Genomic DNA, 9,941 nt, shown 5'->3' with positions numbered 1-9,941 from the left:
TTGGTCAAAAGAAATGTGTAGCAAGTACGTCCTCCGTCTTCTTCACACCAAAGTGTCCCATTAATCCCCCTCCATGCGCCTCCTACAACAACAAAAGACGAATGGAGCTAGCTGGAATGCATAGCTTGTTAGCACGAAACACAAGTCCATCATTAACGACGAACTTGTTCCCTGTTCTCCCTTCTTTACAATTCTGCAATACATCTTTAAAGTCAGCATCATGCACATATTGATCTTTGATGGTCTCCAAACCAAATATTTTGAAGTCAAGTTGTGAAAGCATAGTATAGCGACGAGACAATGCATCAGCAATAACATTTTCTTTACCCTTCTTATGTTTAATAACATAAGGGAAAGTCTCAATGAATTCAACCCATTTAGCATGTCTACAATTCAGTTTAGCTTGACTTTTAATATGTTTCAAAGATTCATGATCAGAATGTTTAACAAATTCTTTGGGCCATATATAATGTTGCCATGTTTCTAAAGTCCGAACAAGAGCATATAATTCTTTATCATAAGTAGAATAATTCAGACTAGGCCCACTCAATTTTTCTGAAAAATATGCAACAGGTTTGCCATCTTGTAATAACACACCTCCTAACCCAATTCCACTAGCATCACATTCAAGCTCAAAAGTCTTATTAAAATCAGGAAGTTGGAGTAAAGGAGCATGTGTCAACTTATCTTTCAATATCGTGAAGGCTTCTTCCTGTGCGGTACCTAATGCGGAGCATCCTATGGTCATCACTATGTCAAGAGTCCGTTTGGCAAGTGACACGTGCGACCTCTACTTCTCATACATAAAGGTGAATCTTCTCCTTTACACATGTTCACTTGACCCCTTCGAGGATGGTATACTACTTGACACTTCTCCCGTGTGCATGCATAGGTATTGTCGGAGCTTCACGAATGTCGAGGAGGAGTGCAAGCACCAAGGAACAACTACACCATCCGTGAGGGAATCCTGGAAGCAACGACGGAAGAAGACGATGCTGCTGAAGTGTGACGTCCGGGTAATCAAGCTACAGTAACCCTCTGGTAATGATGCCACGTCACCACGATTACCGTTGCTAATCTTGTGTTAGTTCAGAACCCATCCAAATTCAAAATTGAATTGAAGACAAACAGTAAAAGTTTTTAATTATCAAATCTAAAATGTTCAAATTGTAGCAAATAAAACATAGATGGTTATGGTGGAGAAACCACACCTATATAAAATGTTTAAATACTACAAGATGAATAAAACAGTAGCAAAAACAATTATTTAAATGACTTTTGTAATTAATAAAATTTCAAACTAATTTATCTGAGGACTAGACCTTTTGTGGCTATGGACTGAGCTGAAATACTAATTTAGATACTAAGTGTATATTTTACCAAAAGTAAAATTATTGAAGACAAAACTAAAACAGAAAAGGTAAAATAAATAAGAAAAACAAAAGTGAAAACAAAACAAAATAAATGAACCCCCCTCCCCATGGGCCTCGGCCCCTCCCATCCAATCGGCCTACTTGGCCCAACCGGCCCCCTCCTTCGCCTATACCTGGTCAACCCCGACCGAAACCCTAACCCACTCATCGGCACTCCCCCCCTCCCGATCCGATCTGGATCGGGATCGATCCCGCGCTCCCGACGCCTCCCATCGCCACAACCACCGCGCCTCCATCCTCCTCCGCGACGCCACCTCGCCGGCCCAGCACCTCCCGGCCTCCTCCTCCCTCTCTCGGTTGGATATGGACCGGGGCAAAACCCCCCCGACCCCGTCGCCCGTCGCCGCGACGACCTCACCCTTCTCCCTCGCGCGCCCGTCGCCGCCTAGACGCGCCGGCGACCGGAGCTCCCTCGCCGGCCTACTTCCCCTTCCCCACCGGACTGCTCCTCTCCGCCGCTCGTCCCCGTCGACCTCCCCGACCTCCACCGAGCACGTTGCCCCGTCCCTACTCTGCCCCGTGAGCTTCCCCCTCTCCTCCCCTGTCTTCGACGCGCACGCGCGCACGCCTCGCGTCCTCGTCCTGCGCTCGCCGCGCCGTTCCGCACGCGCACGCTGCCGCGCACCGCGACTCCCGCCTGCTGCCATCGACCGTTGCGCTCACCGCATCGTGGATGCGCCCGACCCCACCCCGGAGCCGCCCGCGGCACCTGCCTCCGCACGGGACCACTGTCGAGCTCCCGCACGCCCTAGACCGCGCTTGGCCGCGCCCGACCGTGGCCGACAGCGCGCGCTCGCGCCCACGCCCCTCTGACCAAGCCCGGCCATGGACGGTCCCCGCTCCCCGTTGCTGCTGCACGCCCGCCGCCGCCGAACCTCGTCACCGGCCTTGTTTTCGGCCACCTCCAGCACCAACCACTAGCCCAACTCGATGCGCGCCAACGCGCTCGTCCTTCTGATGCTCGTGGGTGACAAAGTGGTCACCGAAACGCAACTCCGGCGAGCTGCCGCCGTGGTTCCCCTCCCCGCACGCCCACACGCCCTCCCCTGGACGCATCGTGGGCACGAACCCGCTGGCGCCCTCCGTCGCCTCCGTGCGGGTGCGCGGCGCCCGCACCCGATAACGCCCGTGCGCCCATTCGGGCTAGCGCCCGACGCCCGCGCCGACTCCACCCGCTAGCACCCCGCCCGCTAGGCCTCTGTGCCACAGACAAACGGGCCCCACTGCCCCTAAAAAAAGGAATTAAAAAAATTAATTAATAAAAATAAAAAATGAATTAATAAAATTATTAATTAATTAAGCAATTAATTAAGTTAATTAATCCGGTTTAATTAATTTAATTAACTAGTTAAGTTTAATTAAACTATAATTAAATTAACCTAAACCCTAATTAACCTAATTAGAGGTTGACAGGTGGGTCCCCCTGGACCCACATGTCAGGTTGACCAGGTCAACGGTCAACGTTGACTGCTGACGTCAGCATGACATCATGCTGATGTCATAAATCCAATTTCGAATTAATTAAATAATTAATTAAATTCCAGAAATTAATAAAATCTTTAGAAAATCATATCTTTTAATCCGTAACTCGGATTAAAATATTTTCAACATGAAAGTTGCTCAGAACGACGAGACGAATCCGGACACGCGGTCCGTTCGTCCGCCACACACACCTAACCTATCGAACCCGCAACTTTCCCCCTCCGGCTCCTCTGCCCGAAAACACGAAACACCGGGAATACTTTCCCGGGGGTTTTTCCCCCTTCACCGGTATCACCTACTACCGCGTTAGGGCACACCGAACACCGCGTATTGCCTTGATATATTTTGTGGTGCTTTGTTTGCTCTGTATTCATTATTTCTTCCCCCTCTTCTCTCTGGTAGACTACGAGACCGACGCTGCTGCTGACCAGTTCGACTACGGAGTTGATGACCCTCTCTCTTGCCAGAGCAACCAGGCAAGCCCCCCCTTTGATCACCAGATATCGCCTACTCTTCTCTATACTACTTGCATTAGAGTAGTGTAGCATGTTACTGCTTTCCGTTAATCCTATTCTGATGCATAGCCTGTCATTGCTGCTACAGTCATTGATACCTTACCCGCAATCCTAAATGCTTAGTATAGGATGCTAGTGTTCCATCAGTGGCCCTACACTCTTGTCCGTCTGTCATGCTATACTACTGGGCTGTGATCACTTCGGGAGGTGATCACGGGCATATACTATATACTTTACACTGTTACATTACCTGTGATACTGTTCGGAGTTGGGGGCTGAAAGGACAGGTGGCTCCATCCCAGTAGAGGTGGGCCTGGGTTCCCGACGGTCCCCGACGGTTACTTTGTGGCGGAGCGACAGGGCAGGTTGAGACCACCTAGGAGAGAGGTGGGCCTAGCCCTGTTCGGCGTTCGCGGATACTTAACACGCTTAACGAGATCTTGGTATTTGATCTGAGTTGGCTACGAGCCTATACGCACTAACCATCTACGCGGGAGTAGTTATGGGTATCCCGGCGTCGTGGTATCAGCCGAAGCACTTCAGACGTCAGGGACGGATTGGAACGTAAGCCTGCTCTTGTATTAAGGGGGCTAGTTCTGCTTCCGGCTGCCCACGCAACGTGCAGGTGTGCTATGGGCGATGGGCCCAGACCCCTGTGCGCTTAGGTTTAGACCGGCGTGCTGGCCTCTCTATTTTGCCTAGGTGGGGCTGCGACGTGTTGATCTTCCGCGGCCGGGCATGACCCAGGAAAGTGTGTCCGGCCAAATGGGATCAAGCGTGTTGGGTTATGTGGTGCACCCCTGCAGGGAAGTTAATCTATTCGAATAGCCATGATCTTCGGTAACAGGACGACTTGGAGTTGTACCTTGACCTTATGACAACTAGAACCGGATACTTAATAAAACACACCCTTCCAAGTTCCATAGACAACCCGGTGATCGCTTTTCTACAGGGCGACGAGGAGAGGATCGCCGGGTAGGTTTATGCTATGCGATGCTACTTGGAGATGATACTTGGAGATGCTACTTGGAGATGATACTTGGAGATGCTACTTGGAGGACTTCAATCTACTCTCTTCTACATGCTGCGAGACGGAGGCTGCCAGAAGCGTAGTCTTCGATAGGACTAGCTATCCCCCTCTTATTCTGGCATTCTGCAGTTCAGTCCACCGATATGGCCTCCTTACACATATACCCATGCATATGTAGTGTAGTTCCTTGCTTGCGAGTACTTTGGATGAGTACTCACGGTTGCTTTCTCCCTCTTTTCCCCTTTCCCTTCTACCTGGTTGTCGCAACCAGATGCTGGAGCCCTGGAGCCAGACGCCACCGTCGACGAAGATCCCTACTACACTGGAGGTGCCTACTACTACGTGCAGGCCGCTGACGACGACAAGGAGTAGTTAGGAGGATCCCAGGCAGGAGGCCTGCGCCTCTTTCGATCTGTATCCCAGTTTGTGCTAGCCTTCTTAAGGCAAACTTGTTTAACTTATGTCTGTACTCAGATATTGTTGCTTCCGCTGACTCGTCTATGATCGAGCACTTGTATTCGAGCCCTCGAGGCCCCTGGCTTGTATTATGATGCTTGTATGACTTATTTAAGTTTTAGAGTTGTGTTGTGATATCTTCCCGTGAGTCCCTGATCTTGATCGTACACATTTGCGTGCATGATTGGTGTACGATTGAATCGGGGGCGTCACATGAAGCTATAGCGGCCGGACATCCGGCCCATGTGCCCGGACATCCGGCGCCATGCCACAGCCCGGACATCCGACATTGCCCCCGGAAATCCGGCGTGAGGCACCCGAAGCCAGAAGGTCACCCAGCTCGGGCCGGACATCCGGCCAACCGCCCCGGACATCCGGCATCTCACAAGAGCCCGGACATCCGGCGCCTACCTGCGCGCAGAGTCGGGCCAAAGGCCCATGTATCCCCTCCTCACTTACCCCTTCTGGACTAGCCTATATATACTCTATCCCCTTCCTCTTGTTAGGGTTAGCAAAGTGATAGCTCATTTGTATGTGAGCTTTGCTCCTACCTATCTCTACTCTTGAGAGAGAGAGACCACTACTCCATTGGAGGCGAAGACCTCCATCTAGGAGAAGATCCTGCGGGATATCATCGAGACCCCCTCGTGGGAAGATCCATCTAGGATATCATCAAGACCTCCTCTTGGAGATGAACTTTACCATGTATGTTGTTTCCCTTTGATTGTTCATGTACCTTGTGGATCTTGTGTGTTTGATTGTCTAGTGGATGTGTGATTGGACTTGTTCTTGAGTGTTTCCCCTTGTGATTTCTCTCTGTTCTTTCCCGTGTTCTTCATGCTCTTCGAGGGATCCCACTCCAAAAATGAAAGATCGGCCTACACCGGGTTAGACCCGTATCATATGGTATCATGAGCCACGTTGATCACGTATGTGGAGTCCCTCCCACCGTTTTCTAGCCTTCTTTTGCTTGATTTCATCATAAAATCCGAAAATCCCCACCAAAAATAGCCCCAATTTTTTTTTGTGATTTGTTGGTTTGATGATGTTTTTTTGATTTTGATTCGTGGATTTGCTTGGTTTCAAGTGGATCTAGATTTCCCCCAAGTTTCCCCACCTTCCATCCATGAAATCCATCAAATTTTGCCCACGAAATCATCAATTTCCGCCCCCAATTCAAAAATTTCCGCCCCAAACGAGATCTGGAATCGTCGGGCCGGACATCCGGGCCTCAGGCCGGACATCCGGGCCATCCGGCCGGACATCCGGGCCCCAAGCCGGACATTCGGGCCCTGGAGCACCAAATCTGTACGGTTCTGGACATACCCCCCCGGAAATCCGGCCCCTACCCCAGGATATCCGGTCCCTGGCATTTCAGCCTTTCGTGTTTCACCGTTTTGACCATAACTAATTCATCCGGAGTCCGATTTTGACGTTCTTTAGCTCGTTTTGAAGCTATTGACATCCCCCATCCCACAAAAATACCACCAACATCATTTGACTTCATCAATTTTTTGAAAATTTGGCAAGTTTGTCTAGGGCCTCCACCATATCATCCGCATAGCCACCACCGACTTCCGCAACCTAACCCAATTTGTTCCATATAGCATTAGTGGTTGTTTGAGTTGTGATTCGAGTCTCCTAAGGTGTTTAGGCTACTTAGGGACAATTGCTTCTTCATCAACCACCACCATTTCCGCATAGACGTGCCCACCATACACTTCCGACACCCAACTTAACCCAATTTTGTTTGAGCTTTTTTGAGTTGTGGTTTGTGTCTCCTAAGGTGTTTCGGCTACTCAGGGACGGCAACTTCAACTCGGACACATGTATAGCCATCATTCCACTTCCACATTGCCGAGTGCAAACCACCACCGCTTTCCCGCTACCACCATTTGACTTTTGTCCTTGAGATTTTGAGTTCGCGTTTTTTCCATTTCCTAAGGTGTTTCGGCTACTTAGGGACGAGTCTCCATCATCTTGGTATCTACATCAAGAACACCGCCATTCATCATCGCAAAGGACGGTAACCTCGACGACACCATTGTATATTCCCTTGCAATTGCATTGTTAACCCCTAGCCCATTTTGCGTTACTTGCCTATCGAGACTAGCCATTTGAGTATTGCCGAGCCACATTACTTGTGCACATTAGTGATCTACACCATCCATTGCATACACCATATCATTTGGTATCATCATATCATATCTTGTGTCTCAAGTTTGTTCCCGCATATACACAATTGCTATCTTGGTTTGTGCATCTCTACTACTATTAAACAAGCAAACATCTTCTTTCTTAGAGACACCCCGTTAAGTGTACACCGGTTGATTATTACCGTCTGATTATCCCATCAAATTAGATCTAATAGCCTAGATTAATATGAGGTTAGCAATTAGCAATTACAGTCCGCCCGACGTATACTCTCCCAAAGATTCGTCTGCCTAATACGTGTTCCATGAAAGCGTAATCAGCTCCTATCCCAGCGATTGTAAAGACCACATACTGCTCCTCCCTATTCCATGTCCATCGTACCCTAGGGATGGATCCAGGGTTATTAGATCGCCGCCGCCGCCAGCATACGGCTGCAGATGAAGGCCACAACTCTTCTCTCCGGCTATCCCCGACGCCAACCCACCATGCCATGTCCGCCGGACCGACGACGGCCAGGACGACGTCCGGCGTCCAGCGCTGGAACGAGGAGCTCGACCAGGCTGAGCTGGGCGTCCAACCGGACAAGGCAGCAGTCCACGCTGGCGAGTGCGTGCATGGCCCACCCCTCCGCCCACGGCGATGCGGCTCCTGGCTGCGCAGCCACAGCGTGGAGCATCCGCGCATATGTGTATGCGTCAGCGGCCACCCTACACGCTGCATCTTCATGAATACGCCTATTAAATCCAGACTTGCAGCAAGGCGTCGCCGCGGTACGACCCATCACGCCCTCTCCATCCAATCTCTCTTTCTAACATCTAAGTGCATCAGCAGGTTTGAGCAGAGAATCTAGACCGAGAAGGTCACATAAGCTTGCTGGCATCACCCCTTTTTAAACTGATTTTTTGTCCCAAAAGCTCAGGGATTTATTCCCTAGAAATAACATGGCACACCAATTTTATCGATCCCGCATTCTTGAAAATTTATGATTATGACACTCTCTTGTGTTTGCTTCAAGACGCTCTGATGTATCCAATCCCTTTAAACATCCGTAAATAGAGATAGCCATGATAGTCAGGCACTCACTATTCAAGTATAAGATCAGCTCCATGGTCTCCAATTAGTCTTCTTTCTCGATGCTCAGGTTTTCATGAGCAGACAATCATTTAACAATGGATGGATGGGGGTACACTGTTTGGATCGCCCTACCAAACTGAAATAGTGTTCTGATTACACACTTCACAATTTTCAGAATTGAGACACATGTAGGCTCTGGGTTGTGCCATCACATTAGTGAAAATAGATGTACTATATGTCGATTAGTATTTGTATTGTTGCTTCATCATCCCTCACATAGACCCATTGCCTGAAATGCGGTGTCACACTCTATTCCAGGACTTTACTGACCCAACGCTGCCGTGATGGCCGCCACACTCCTCACGCGGACACCATGGCCTGGACGCAGCAGCGTGACACCACATCACTACGCCTACACTGAATTCAGCAAAGGAACTCCGGCCCATCCAACTTTCAGGTTTGGAACATATTCCTTTGTGTTTCACAAATAACATGACAAAGTCCTATGCTTTTAGTTCTTATTAGGTTGTGTTTCACAAATAACATGACAGAAAATCCTATGCTGAACTGGAATAAATTATTCAGATTCTATTGTGGTAAAGACACGATATCTTCCTTTTGGCAAGCGACAACATCTGGAAGTCTTTGTAATGAAACACTATGACTAAGTAATGATCATACTACTTAACAATGTAAAAAGAAATTAATGATCATGCTCAACTGAATTTTCTCTGATGTGAGCTGATGTTGGACTCATAATATGTGAGTGCAAAACCCCAACAAGGCCCCGACGTGGATCTGAAAACTGGTACGAAATGCACAAGACACTGAAACTTCCTCCTGATTCAGTGCAGCCATACATCCTTCAGCCTTCTACACCACGCCGACAAGCCGGAAAGTGCTACAATAGTGGCAGCGCTCTCCCAGGCACTTGGGCTGCCCACAACTCCTACAAAATAAATTGGCACAAGCTTACTCACATAGATTTGCAGATCGGCGCGTGTTAAAAATATGTACATGCATATGGATCATTAGCAGATCATCTTTATCGGGAAGGACTACTTCTCAAGCGACTACTGCCTTTATCAAGTAAAGGATCTTTGTCAGCAGTACATTCTTTGAACTTTATTAGTTATATCATCTCACTCTTCCTATGTTGTATTGTTTGTACATAATGAGTATTGATGCTCAATGCAACCACTAGAATGCAATGATTAGTAACTCTTCTTGCATTGTTGCATCTATATGATTGACCTTGTATATTCCGGGTTGACATGCCATTATATTTGATTGTACTGACATTGATGATATGCATTTGATGACAATAGCAAAATTATAACCTATTGGCATGTAACATTCTTTGAAATGATACGACTATGTTTTTTTTTCTTTTACAACTTGCTTACAGATATACTCCCCCTTTCCCTGAATATGTCTTTTTAGAGATGTCAATATGAACTACATACGGATATATATATATATGTATTTTCGAGTGTAGATTCACTAATTTTGCTCTGTATATAGTCCATATTGGAATCTTTAAAAAGACCTGCATTTAGGAACGGAGGAAGTACATGTTTTCTGCTTATGATAATTTGTCGGAGCATTTAGGGGTAGTGAATTAACCAAAAAACTGAACGTGCCCAAGTAAAAAATAATATGAGAAGAAAATTTAGTCTAGAATCATCGTAGCCCTAAATCTCACACTATAGCTCTGCTGGATATATTGCCGACACCCTCACCACTTCGCCCGCCCGCTGGATATATTGCTACTCCTCTACGGATGTCTTTCTTCTT

At 48.0% G+C, this 9,941-nt stretch overlaps 1 long non-coding RNA gene across 2 annotated transcripts; it reads left to right on the top strand.

Annotated features, from left to right (window-relative positions):
- Positions 1-7,465: 7,465 nt before the first annotated feature.
- Positions 7,466-9,365, top strand: LOC119326115. 2 transcript variants are annotated; one of them, XR_005157817.1, is made up of 3 exons: positions 7,466-7,840; positions 8,463-8,601; positions 8,994-9,365. It is a non-coding gene; the product is annotated as an uncharacterized LOC119326115 (long non-coding RNA). The 2 variants fall into 2 exon arrangements; XR_005157816.1 differs by having other exon boundaries at positions 8,463-9,365.
- The last annotated feature ends 576 nt before the right edge of the window (positions 9,366-9,941 follow it).

The sequence above is a fragment of the Triticum dicoccoides genome, chromosome 6B (genome assembly GCF_002162155.2).
Source record: "Triticum dicoccoides isolate Atlit2015 ecotype Zavitan chromosome 6B, WEW_v2.0, whole genome shotgun sequence".
Lineage (NCBI taxonomy): Eukaryota > Viridiplantae > Streptophyta > Magnoliopsida > Poales > Poaceae > Triticum > Triticum dicoccoides.
This window is presented reverse-complemented; position numbering and strand designations above follow the sequence as displayed.